This window comes from Triticum urartu, chromosome 1 (genome assembly GCF_003073215.2).
Source record: "Triticum urartu cultivar G1812 chromosome 1, Tu2.1, whole genome shotgun sequence".
Taxonomy (NCBI): Eukaryota; Viridiplantae; Streptophyta; class Magnoliopsida; order Poales; family Poaceae; genus Triticum; species Triticum urartu.
In genome coordinates this window covers 491028572-491042555 of record NC_053022.1, presented here as the reverse complement: position 1 = coordinate 491042555, position 13984 = coordinate 491028572, and the positions used below count along the sequence as shown (strand labels likewise).

The window sequence follows — 13984 nt, the reverse complement described above, 5'->3', positions numbered from 1 at the left end:
GATAGGCATCATGACTGGCTGAAGCGTCAGATGCAAAGCCTCTTGGTGGATGTTAATCGCATTCGCAATCTTGCCACCAAGAATGCTTTTGTTGCCCATGAAACCTCTCGCCGCACATGGAAAGGGCTAACGCTGATGTGTTCTGAAGATGATCTTCGAGAGGATGGCTTCACTGAGCGATTCAAGTTTGACTCCACACCTCCTCGAAGGGCAGTGCTGCGACGAACTCCATCCCTCGAAGACTCTGAGTTCTTTTCCTCTGCTGCAACTGTGAATGCCAGAGTGATCGAGGATGAAGACGATGCTACTTCACCGCCACCTCCTTCAGCACGCTTCGACTCTGCTCCAAGCTCTTCAGCACCGCCAAACACCACCAACGACCCTGCTGCTTCACCTACTCCTCATGGGAACGAGTAGATGCTCTATGTCTTCAAACCTTTTTGGTCCTTACTGACAAAAGGGGGAGAAGCATATGAGGTTGATAGTCTTCAAGCGGGTCCATATGGGCGGATGCTTTATATTTTGCTTCGTGCTTACAACTCTCGTTTTGCTACATTTGGTTCTTTGAGTTGTAACACTTAAACTCGATGGTCGTCTGCTACTTATCTGCCACCTTGTGTTGCGACGATAAATTCCGCATGTGCGACGATAAATTCCGCGCTTAGATCATTCTGCAGACGTCCATTTTCTATTATGCATGTCATTATCTTCATATACTTTCACATGCATAGTGGATTGTCATCATAAGTTGAAGTGGATCTCCACAAGTACAACCTGCCATGTGCATTTGCAATCCAAAAGCAAATTACTTATATGCACATCTTCAGGGGAGCCCTTGCAACTTATGAAGACAATTCCTTATCCTTTACAATTTCACAGATTAAATTCCCCGTTGAAAACTTCAACTAGTTTGTCATCAATCACCAAAAAGGGGGAGATTGTAAGTGCATCTAGTGCCACCCCTAGTTGGTTTTGGAGTATTGACGACAAACCTAGTTGAGGGACTAATGTGTTTGTGAGAATTGCAGGATAACACAGGTAGAAGTCCCTCATTGATTCGGTTTTCCTACCAGAGATGACCCCTAAAAATGTATGAAGACATTGAAGTCAAAGGTGGTATATGAAGATATTCACATTGAAGACTATGATAAGAGAAGACACCACATGAAGCCTATGGAGCTCGAAGACTTAGATCTTTCGTAGTTCTCTTTCTTCTGTGTCGAGTCATAGGAACCACCGTACTGTTAAGTGGGGTCCAAGAGAACCAGTCAGAATGACTGAAGTGATGCTTAAACAAAACCTATGTCTTCGAGTGAAGACTTTGAGAGCGAATCTTGTCCAGAGTCGGGCAAGTCAGCTTTGCTTGAAGCCAAGTAAAGTTGTCATGTGAGTTTGAAATCTGATCATTGGAACACGTGCCAGTTCTTTAGTGACCCAGGGTCATTTCGGACAAATCAGGTCGGGTTGCCAAGTGGCTATAAATAGCCCACCCCCTACAACCATAAACGGTTGGCTGCTCAGATTCAGAGTACGGCTTTTGTCGTTTGAGAGCAACCCACCTCGAAGCCTTTGAGAGAGAATTCCTTGCGAGGATAAAGCCCTAACCACCCAGAGCCAAAGAGAATTAGGCATCACTTAAGTCTTCTTGTCTGTATGATCTGAAGACTTATTACACTTGAGGACTGTGCATCCTCCAGCCGGTTAGGCGTCGCGTTCTGAGCATCCAAGAGACATTGTGGATTGCCGGTGAACAAAGTCTGTGAAGGTTTGGGAGTCTACCTTGAAGACTTACCAGAGTGATTGGGCGAGGTCTGTGTGACCTTAGCTCAAGGGGAATACGGTGAGGACTGGGTGTCCTGAGCTGCGTGTTCAGGACTGGGTGTCCGGGACTGTGTGTCCTAAGGTTTAAATACCTAGCCGCCCTAACCAGACGTACAGTTGTCACAGCAACTGGAACTGGTCCAACAAATCATTGTCTTCAGCGAGTCACTGGTTTCATCTTCCCTTTCCTTTACTTACTGTTACTCCTTGTGAAGTCATTGTATGTTCGCACTATCTTTTGTCTTCACTGAGTGACTGCGTGTTCTGTGTGGCTTCACAATATCTTCCTACCTGATCCTTACTACATTGCTGCTATTAGTCATTGTGCTTTCACTCTATTGAATACTTGACTATGGCTTGCCGATTGTAATCTACCTTCCGCTGCAGGGTAATAGGTTTATTTTTATCGTTTTTCTTCATAACTTCCACGTTTTGAAGACTTTCATAAAAATCGCCTATTCACCCCCCTCTAGTCGATATAACGCACTTTCACTGCTGATTCACCTACTCTTCATGGGAACGAGTAGATGCTCTATGTCTTCAAACCTTTTTGGTCCTTACTGACAAAAGGGGGAGAAGCATATGAGTTAGATAGTCTTCAAGCGGGTCCACATGGGCGGTTGCTTTATATTTTGCCTCGTGTTTACAACTCTCGTTTTGATACTTTTGATTCTTCGAGTTGTAACACCTAAACTCGATGGTCGTCTGCTACTTATTTGCCACTTTGTGATACGATGATAAATTCCGCATGTGCGACGATAAATTCCGCACTTAGATAATTTTGCAGACGTCCATTTTCCATTATGCATGTCATTATCTTCACATACCTTCACATGCATAGTGGATTGTCATCATAAGTTGAAGAGGATCTCCACAAGCACAACCTGCCATGTGCATTTGCATTCCAAAAGCAAATTACTTATATGCACATCTTCAGGGGGAGCCCTCACAGCTTATGAAGACAATTCCCTATCCTTTTACAATTTCACATATTATATTCCCCGTTGAAAATTTCAACTAGTTTGTCATCAATCACCAAAAAGGGGGAGATTGTAAGTGCATCTAGTGCCACCCTTAGTTGGTTTTGGATTATTGACGACAAACCTAGTTGAGGGACTAATGTGTTTGTGAGAATTGCAGGACAACACAGGTAGAAGTCCCTCATTAATTCGGTTTTCCTACCAGAGATGACCCCTAAAAATGTATGAAGACATTGATGTCAAAGGTGGTATATGAAGATATTCTCATCGAAGACTATGACAAGAGAAGACATCGCATGAAGCCTATGGCTCGAAGACTTAGATCTATAGTAGTTCTTTTTCTTCTTTGTTGAGTCATAGGAACCACCGTACTGTTAAGTGGGGTCCAAGAGAACCAGTCAGAATGACTGAAGTGATGCTTAACCAAAATCTATGTCTTCGAGTGAAGACTATGAGAGCGAATCTTGTCCAGAGTCGGACAAGTCAGCTTTGCTTGTAGCCCAAGTAAAATTGCCGTGTGTGTTTGAAATCTGACCGTTGGAACACGTGTCAGTTCCTTAGTGACCCAGAGTCATTTCGGACAAATCGGGTCGGGTTGCCTAGTGGCTATAAATAGCCCACCCCCTACAACCATAAACGGTTGGTTGCTCAGAATTAGAGTACGGCTTTTGTCGTTTGAGAGCAACCCACCTCGAAGCCTTTGAGAGAGAATTCCTTGCGAGGATAAAGCCCTAACCACCCAGAGCCAAAAAGTGTTAGGCATCACTTAAGTCTTCTTGTCTGTGTGATCTGAAGACTTATTACACTTGAGGACTGTGCATCCTCCAGCCGGTTAGGCGTCGCGTTCTGAGCATCCAAGAGACATTGTGAATCGCCGGTGAACGAAGTCTGTGAAGGTTTGAGAGTCTACCTTGAAGACTTACCAGAGTGATTGGGCGAGGTCTGTGTGACCTTAGCTCAAGGGGAATACGGTGAGGACTAGGTGTCCTGAGCTGCGTGTTCAGGACTGGGTGTCCGGGACTGTGTGTCCTCAGGTTTAAATACCTAGCCGCCCTAACCAGACGTACAGTTGTCCAACAAATCATTGTCTTCAACGAGTCACTGGTTTCATCCTTCCCTTCCCTTCACTTACTGTTGGTTCTGTTGAAGTCATTGTATGATTGCACTATCTTTTGTCTTCACTGAGTGACTGCGTGTTCTGTGTGGCTTCACAATATCTTCCTACCTGATCCTTACTACATTGCTGCTATTAGTCATTGTGCTTTCACTTCATTGAATACTTGACTATGGTTTGCCTAATGTAGTCTACCTTCCGCTGCATGGTAATAGGTTTATTTCTATCGTTTGTCTTCGAAACTTCCACGTTTCGAAGACTTTCATAAAAATTGCCTATTCACCCCCCCTCTAGTCGATATAACGCACTTTCACTTGTGATCATCTCAATTTCTTATTTCAACCTCCCTGTTATAGTGATAATGTTCCTTGTACTTGCCATTTGACTGCTCAATGCTTCTAAAATCTCAACACAATGAAGAGATTGAAACCAAAAGCTATGGACAAAAAGACGTAGAGAACAAATATGTACGGTACTTCATAATAAGACAACAAAATTTATGAGGCCAGGTTTTAGAAAACATTTTGAGATAGAATATCATTTTGGCAACCTTGCTCATATGTTTTAATCAGTGCAGAGTATGTACCTGAAACAGATTGCCTTTCACCACACCTTTTTTCTCCATCGATGTGCTTCTCTGTAAATGGAAGCCTCTGGACAAAACAGCACCCAGATTTGAGAAGCATGGAGACTACTTTCTGTAGAAAACACAAAAGGGGAAATCTTATTATCACGGTTTCTCTTTGGAGTATTGTGATCAGTTAAAATAACCAATAGCAAAGCTTTTGCAGCGTACTACAGTAAGAAAAAACTTGGGGGCAAGGCCACGAGCTGGGAGATGACATTTGCGGGAGGCAATGGAAAGCTCCAAGATGACCGCTTGCAGGAGGGCTGAATCACAATACTAAAACACTCTTTAGATGAATTACACATTAGAAGCATTTTTAGATAACAAAAGAACCCCAGTGGTTCTCTAGGAACTTGGAACAGCAACTTACTAATACCAATTCGGCAACTACAATCAGTTTATTCTCTTGAAATATCCTCCCCTGTGGTTGGCTCATACTACCCAGCCCTATTTTTAGAAAATGGTGCTAAGTTCTGAAATTAGCTACCACATCTAGAAATGACATCTTATGGACTCTTGCAGTACAGTCCAATTTCAAATTAACCAACAACAGCTTAGGCATTGAGTGACCAATAAAAATCCGTGCAAGTTTTTTTTTCAACATAACAATGACAGTGGAAAAGGTTCAGTTAAACAACTCTAGAGATTTATTTTTCTGCAAGGAAACAACTCACCTCTCCAAGAAGCAACCATGTCTTCCTTTCCTCCTTGAAGTCCTCGAACTGCAGCCTCCACTTTGCCCATAGAAGGAGCAGCAGCAGCGCCGTCTTGAAGACTTTTTTTTGGAAACTCGTCTCTAGCATAATCTACAGTTTCACTCCATCCCACACATAGACTGACATGCTCAACACGCGTTAGACTTGCTAATCTACAGTTTCTGGCAAACGTGCGTTGAATCAGTTTTCCGGACACTCGAAGAAAGCAATGAAATTTCCATGACTGAATCACTATCATCTAAGGAGCAGGTACATAAGTAAACCGATGCAATTTACAAAAATCATAATTAATCTTGGCTTGGCGCATCCTTTGCAAACTCAGTAGGACTGAAAATATCGTCCCTAGTCGATAATTTGAATAGTTGACTGGAAAACCTATACTGGACACGTGACATGGTCTGATGAGCATTGCAAATTTAAAGAGGTTCTAGAATAATTGTGGCAGTGTCGAGAAGTGCCTAGTGCTCATGAATAGAACCCCAAACATGAAGTATAAATATCAATATTTTAGCAGATAAATTTAAGACTTAGATGCTCTGAATTTCTTCATTTGTGATAAAAAATGATATTGCAAGGTAGATCATTTTATTGTACAGTAAACTCTCGGAAAGCACCTAAATTTCAGTGTACAATCCGAATTGCTAAGAATACCTAAAAAAATATAGGCATGGAAATTCTTAGTGCAAAGATTAAAACAACATAATTGCATAAACTTACAAGTTTTGCAGTTTTTTTTTTCTGAAATCGATTATTTTCTATCAGAATATTTGCTAGAACTAATATAGAGTTGGGATAGTTTACACGGATGATCGGTAGTAGTACTTGGTATCCATCAAATACTGTTAGTTGAACTGAGACTGCTTACAACCATTTGCTATAGAACTTACAGGTGTACTGAAGGATATTCATCAAGAGCTGGTCACTGAACTCGGGAGTCTTGGCGATCAAATCCTTGACAGTCTCCTCAGCCTTGTACCTCACATGATACCACCTAAGGGAGGCCCTGTATTATAGCAAGAGGTGTTCAGAAATCAGATCTTGAAAATAATGCTACACTGGATGCAGAATCATGTCAACTGATATAGAGGTAGATATGAATCAATCACCGAAGCTGTTTGCTACGGAGCATGGCCACAAACAACTTGTTGAGTTTCACGGTGTCGAGGTGAGAGTTGGGGTACTTCTTGAGGCTGACATACAATACAGATATGGGCAGAGAACATACCTGATGAATGCAATGCCGGGTCCGCTCCACCATGCCACTTCGCAGGCTCGCTTGCCGACTGCGACGCCGGTAGGAGGGCCCGTGTGCCGCCTACCGGAGGCGGCCACCGCCGGCTGCTGCGGGAATGTCGTGGCTTCCGTCACCCCACCCTGCGGCTCGACGACTCAGCAGGCGGCAAGATCCTGGCAGCCGGACCACACCCTGCACACACCCTCCATCACCTCGTCGTCACCCCGGCCTACTTGGCCCGCACCGACCCGTCCTCCATCCCGCCTGCCGCAGCCGCTCCAGCTCGGCGGGGTCGAGCAGGTGCTCCCCGGGTGTCTACTTCCGCGCTTTCTTCTCCCACCGCAGCGGCGCCTTGAGGCCCTCGTCCCTCGCCGCGTACCATAGGACCGACCTCCCATTCCCATCTCCCCCTGCCTTCGCCTTCGGAGAGCTCAAGGGAGCGGATCCGGCGGATGATCCGCGAGTGCATCCGCCAGGGACGCCCACGCTGAGGGGATTAAAAAAAGTCCTAAAAGTTAACCAAACAGGGCCGTAATCTCTGTTATCTCGGTTGTCATGTAATCTCTCTTATTTCGGTTGTTATGAACAAGTGTTGCCACGAACAGGTGTTAATTCGTTTGTGTGAACAAATGTTATGAACAAGTGTTTTTTCGGCTGTCACTATTCTGTAATTCATTTATTACTAGGGGTAACATAGACTTATAAGTTTTTTCTGTAAACAAACAGGTAGGGACTCGGGACTTATAAGTTCCTGTAAACAAACAAGTAGGGACTCAAGACTTATAAATTGGGACTTAAAAAAGTCCTAGAACTTATGAGACAAACAGGGCCTTAGTATTGGAGTTTATACCATGAAACATACTGTACAGTGTACACGAAGTGCCTAGGCACATATACACGTGGGAGTTCAGTGTACACCGACGTACGGAGCGTCACGCGCGGCCGGGGCCTCGGTTGCTCTGGCCAGCGTGCACATGCCCATGTCTAGCATCGGCCAGCATGCATGCAGCACAGGAGCACCCCTTGACGAAGCTCCTTGCTGCCTACTGTTTCTCTCCGACGCGTTAAGCGGTCCAGATATTGGAGGTTTGCAACACAAATTGTGGGGCAAAACCAATAGACTTGGACATGTACTGTTATTGCGCCATTCTGCTTCTGCAGCCACTTTAATTGGTGCAGTGTCCGGCATCTTCTCTTTCACCAGAAATGACAAGGCACCTTAATTGGGACGGTTTACTATTTTTGTAGCTTGCGCATTATTGCATGCGTACGGGTACACTGATGTATCAGATGGAACATCTTTCAATTTCATATAAACCAATCTAATTAGCAACAGATATTTTTATTGGGATAGCTCACCACTCATACTGAATGGTTAAGACGTCTATGTATTTCGTAGTTTAACTTTGACTATTACTCCCTCCGTTCCTAAATACTTGTCTTTCTAGACATTTCAAATGACTACTACATACGGATGTATGTAGACATGTTTTAGAGTGTAGATTCACTCATTTTGCTCCGTATGTAGTCACTTGTTGAAATGCCTAGAAAGACAAGTATTTAGGAACGGAAGGAGTAGTTTTATCAATGAAATGCCAAAACTGAACCGAAAAATATGTGTGGGCATCTGATTTACTAGGGCTAAGGGAGTAAGAAATAACAATGAGATAAATAAAACAAAGAAATATACCGCACTTATATAACATAGTGGACGTAGACATTTAATCACTAACAAAAGAGAATATATTTTAATGGGTAAAGGCAGTTATGCTGCCAATGCATTTCAGAGGGAGAGCAAAAGAAATTCAGTTACATAGGTAGGGATTAGATATCCCAGGAACAAGGAAAAATACGACAACTAATCAGGTTGTGGGAGCGGCCTCATTGCCAATTTAGACAAGATATGCAAAGCAACAATTCATTTTAAAGATATATGCAAAGTGGCTTTGAAGTACACTATTTTGGTATCTTTTGTGAACTGAAGAACCAGCAAGGTCAAAGGGCCCACCTGAACATATATTTCTGCAAACATTAAAATATCAGCTGGGCATCTATCAGGCTACATGAACTGCAAGCGTAACAGTATAAAAATTGATAGGCTTACAAGAAAAGCAAAGAAAAACAAATGGAGAAAAAGACAATACGACCTGCAACAATACTATTGAACCGGCATACTCAGCAAGTATCGTCACAAAATCATCCCAAGAGAAGTGTATGGAGTGTAGAAAACACAACCAGTTCAAGAAATTTGCACACGTATGTATAGTGCCCTTTTTCGAGAAGGTAGAAGAATAACAATTCGTCAAATATCCTTGTCACAGGTCTATGCATTACATTTAGTGATCAACAGATAAACAGTCGACGCCTCATATTCCCGGCAAACAAAAACTAGCATAGTTGAACTTGAAGGTACACATGTTTTAGAGTGTAGATTCATTTATTTTATTCCGTATGTAGTCTATAATGAAATCTCTAAAATGATTTATATTTAGGAACGGAGGGAGTACTAGCATAAAATGATTTTCTTTTAGAGCATGAAAAGATGGAGAAGAACATATATATCTGCAAGGGCAAATTCAGAAGAGTGGTGTTGTCGAAAGTGAAGCCATATGCCGCAGTTTCATACCTGGCTGCTGCAGACTGCAATCTGCTACCAAAACACCAAATAACCGCGGTTAGCTTCCTGCCGTGTGGAGCAGCAAGCTCGGCCGGCCGTGTCGATGGCTAGCTAGCTTCCGATATCACGCAGAGCTGACACCACAACATGCGGGCGAGCACGCGCAGGCGAGGTGTGCACGGTGGAGAAGAAAAGCACATGCATGCAAGGGCCGGCCGCCGGCGCACGGCCGGATCGAGCGACGCACTACCCAGCCAGGCAAGGCCGCGGCAGCCGGCCGGCCGGACGCCGGGAATGCCGAGCTGGAAATGGATGCACGTGCCCTGCTTCTCCACCTCGCGCGCCTCGCCATCCTCCTCTCCTCTCCATGGATCTCGATCGGCGGCAGCCAGATGAGAATTAAACTACGCGCGCAGATAGCTAGCTGCCCTTGCATGGCAGCTAGCTCCCACCTGCTATGCAAGGCTTTCAAAACTAATTAGGGACCTGGCGGAGCACGCTTGTTTGGACAGTGGACGCTCTCGTCGAGATTATGTAGAGGCCGGAGCTAGAGAGGTTAACCGCTCCATGGACGGGACCGGAGGGAGGAAGGCAGCAGGAATGGTAATAGCTGAATTATCTACGGGGCCGACTAGGCCAGAGGAATTGACTACAGCTGGGTCATATGTAGGCTGGAGGCGTGACTAGTGGAGCTGCTTTTGATCATTCTCCTTCAGCCGATCCGTCGACACTTTGTTAAAAAAGTTGCGATGACAGTCTGTTAATCTCTCTCCCCTCCACCGTTTTCTTTAAAGACTCTGGTCTATTCACGGGAAGTACGTATAAAGCATCTCAAACTGAATAAAAAATTACATCAAGGCCTCTAGACCACCGTACAGTCACTGTCATCATCAAAACAAGCTGCCGTTGCCGCCACTCCAATACCGGAGCCAGCTTGTCCTTGTTGATGACAACTGGAAAGTCTTTGTGCGTGTGCCCATAAGGAACAACACAGCGGAGCCGCGGTCACTGCCGTTGAACCCCGAATCGATCAGAAAAGCTGACACAAAAACTCATTGTTGCGTATGCACAGTAAAAAGGAATCTAGCCGGAGCTCCATCTATTCCATCCCGACGGACAAATTTGAGGTGGATCAGAGCCCAGAAGAAGACTCGAATAAGAAGTACCACCATCCATTTGAGGGCCATCACGGCGAAGCTTTAAACCCTAACCTATCTGCCAGACAAAGCCGAGGCATCCGAATTCCCCTCCCCGCCAGGGGCAAAGATCTAGGGAAGTAAAGCTTTGCTCAAGTCGCCATGCAAGAGGGGAAATAAAATGCATAACCTTTTGTTTCAAAGTAACCAATTTACTGGGTAGAATTATATTGCACGTACGGTGGCTGGTGCAATCATGACCTCACAATAGCGTGGATGCGCACCGCGTCGTCGTCGATCGCGCCAATGGAGCAGCGCCACGTGTCGCGGGCGGGTAGGGCGCATCGACTCCCTCCCTCCCTCCCTCGCGGAAGGAATCAAGAACAGTCTCGGTGACAGTGCGCGAAAAGGCAAAAGCAAAGCGCGAAGCGACCCGGCGGCATCCCGAATTCCCGATCGATCATTCTGCTCGGAAAATAACGTCCCATGTTAATTTGTTCCCACACACTGGCCCGGTGCACAGGCGTGCCGCTTTTGCTCCTGTCGCTCGACGGCGACGATCGATCGGGGACGCGCGGCAGCATGCATCTGTAATGTTCCGGCCGGCCAGAGGTCAAATGTTCTCAAACTTTTCATGTCGGGGCTTTGGTTCTTGTTCCATCGCCACTTTGGTCAAAGAAAAACATTTTATATTCACGCCATGATTCTATAGTAGCTACCTATAGTTATTTGATTACGCTCTTGAACGTGGGGCAACGTTACGTTTGGTCAAGATCGACCGACCGAGCATATATTCGCCCACATTATTATGTTTATACATTATCATTACGTGTGGTGCTTGATTTTATTACAGCTAGCTAGATCGAGGTGGCATGACACGACCGTACCAGGCATTAGTTGATGGGTACCCTACACCGCCGATCGGTGTCGGTCCATCCATCCGTGCATGCAGTGCAATTCAATGCCGCAAGCATGCATGCAGATCGCGCCAGCTGGTGCATGTAAAAAAATCCCACTGGATGCATGCTTACTTGTGTACTATAGACAACAACCTACGTACACGGCTACTTGTACACGTACGTAGTACTTCAGATCGAGCCGCAGTCTCGTTGCGATCTGCGTGCCGGCACACCGTCAGCCCGTCGACCACGAGGCGTACGTTGGCGCAGTGGATCGGCGGATCGAGGCTGGCCGGATCGGAGGCCCTACGGCCGCGCTGGCCGGTGCCGGGGAAGCAGGCGACGTACGACCCGCGCGGGCGCCACACGCCGCTGACACGCGCGCTACCGGCCGAGCCGCGCAGGCACGCCGGGGCCTAGCACGTGACCGTACGTACGTACGTATATAACGCAGCGCGGGACACCGTCTCTGACGAGCACCAGCTCGCTGGCCCGGCCGGCCACCGGCGCGTGAATGCTCCCCTAGCTGCCCCTCGATCGGATCGCGCGCGCCGCGCGTGATGCACGGGAGGAGCCAGCTGTACGCGCCCGTGCACGCACGGTGCGTCGCAGTCCCCTCCCTGACGCTGCCGGCGAGACGCCGGGACCTACCTACCGATCGACCTGCCGACCACCTTGCCGGAGTCGTCGTCGGTGCCGGCCGGGGCAGCGCGTCGGTGGGCTATGAGTTGGAGCCGATCGAGCGCGGACGGACGGGCGGCCATTAACTTGCGCACCCTGGCAGCGACCGACAAATGGCGGTTGACGCCGTGGAGCGCAGGACATTCCCACATGGGGCCGATATGATGATGATCCTATCGCCGGAAAGGAACGGCGCCCTCCAACTTTCCCAGATGCGTCGCGCGCGCGATTTTTCACGCTCACACACCCATTCGTACGTGTGTTACGTTGCCGTCGTTCAAATCGCAACCATTCCACTGTGTATAGGTATACGCACTGTACACGTCGTACCACAAGTCAATGAGCAAACCAAAAGATCGATCATGACACGGCTGTGCATTACGAAAGGTCGAGCACTTGAGTGCACTGTTACTGTTACTGTTACAACTCGGGCACATCCATATGCCACTCTTGAATGAATGATCGTCTCTCCACCATCACATAAATCTGTACGCAAGTGCGGAAAAAGCTGCAGTTGAGACGCATGCACAACATCTAGCCTAGGGTGGCAGCAGGGAAAAAGACTAATCACCAAGAGCTCAAGTCCTTTTGACGACGAGCATTGGGAGGAAGTTTTAGCACCCACGTTAACCCCAAAGGGAGCGGCGCACAAATTTGGTAGACTCCGGCCCAGGCGATAAAGCTAGGGATAGGAAAGCAACGGCGCAGCTCCGGCCGGAGCCAACCGTCGACCCCGCACGCATGCATGCGTGACCACCGCGGAGAAAGCACGACTCTCCACAGTTCGCCGGAACAAATTAAACGTACGCAGGTATAGTACGCAACGGACATGCATTTACGCGCGCCTCCTTCCATTTTTGCACCGCTCTCATGGCGACGGCGACCGCACGGCGGGCGCGTCCGAGACGGTGCTCGGGGGGGAGGACCACCGTGAGGTCTAGAGCTAGCCGATGGCCGGTGGGTTTTGTTTCCTAAGCAGTACGTCCGCGAGGGACGGATCATGGAGGACTCAACGTCGAATTAAGTTTCGAGCTCCTGCAAATGAATGGCGCCATGCATCTGGACACACATCTACACGTCTACTACTAGCTGTGTAGGCAGGTGGGTGGCGGTGATTTGTCTCTTATCCTGACTGTGTTAGTTGGATTGCTACTCTACCGCGACAATCCGGCTGCTCCGTGGTCAAGTGGTGTGGTGGTATGGTGGCATCTTCTTTCCCTGCACGCGCTGGCCGCTAGTGGTTGCCCCAACCATGTGTGTAAGTGTTCCCAAACATGTGACTAGGTCTAGAACATAGCCAGAGTGCCCTACTTTCACAATGGCAAGTTCCATCTAATGTCGCGTCTTTCTTTGAGAATATATATGGCGACGACATTTTATTTTTCATGAGGGAAAATTCAGTGATGTCTCATCAGATTCACCGAGGCATGCTTTCTTGAAGCTTACGACTCACCTTTTGCTACTGCTCCTTTCAATGCTCCGGCGAAACAGTACATCAAGATCAGAACTAATACTAATGAACAGCAAAGATCGGCACTAATTTATGAAACCGACTTTTTAAATTATGATGCATGTCATGTGATAGCGAATATGTTCAGATTATTTCTTCAGGGTGAAAACTTTGATTATGGCTTTTGTGGTTGGATCCGACGATGACATCGCTTGAGTGTCACTTCCTTACTGAAGGCGTTGCTGTTGAAGATCCTTGTCCTCCATATGATGTTAATGGTTGGTGCGGATATGGTCCCAGTTATAGTTTGTCGATTGCTGATTTGATTGCTTTGCGGCTTTTTTTATTCTTTTTTTTTCATGCATATGGTATTTGCTAGTTGTTGGTGTGTTTTCGTGTGTATGTTGGATTGGTTGTGGGCATCCTAATTATGTAGATGTCAGGTGTATGTGCATATTGTATCCTCTCGATTCTCCATTTGAGCCAATAAAATTCACTCTTTGCTGAGAAAAATGTCATATATAATAGCGGTATCGTAAATTGGCGGAAAAAAACTTGTGAGTTTTAAATGCTATGAAAAGACATTGACGTAAAGAACATGTAGACACTCATAAATATGAAATTTGAGGATCTGGTGATGACATTTCATCTTTCATGATAGAAAATTCGATGATGTCTCGTCAGATGTACCGTGTCATGCTTTCTCGG

General features: G+C 46.5%; 1 long non-coding RNA gene across 1 annotated transcript; it reads right to left on the bottom strand.

The window, feature by feature from the left end:
* Positions 1–5473: 5473 nt before the first annotated feature.
* On the bottom strand, positions 5474–7148 carry LOC125536315. The gene is made up of 2 exons (XR_007294986.1): positions 6485–7148; positions 5474–6262 (listed from the first exon to the last, which is right to left on the bottom strand). It is a non-coding gene; the product is annotated as an uncharacterized LOC125536315 (long non-coding RNA).
* Between the last annotated feature and the right edge of the window lie 6836 nt (positions 7149–13984).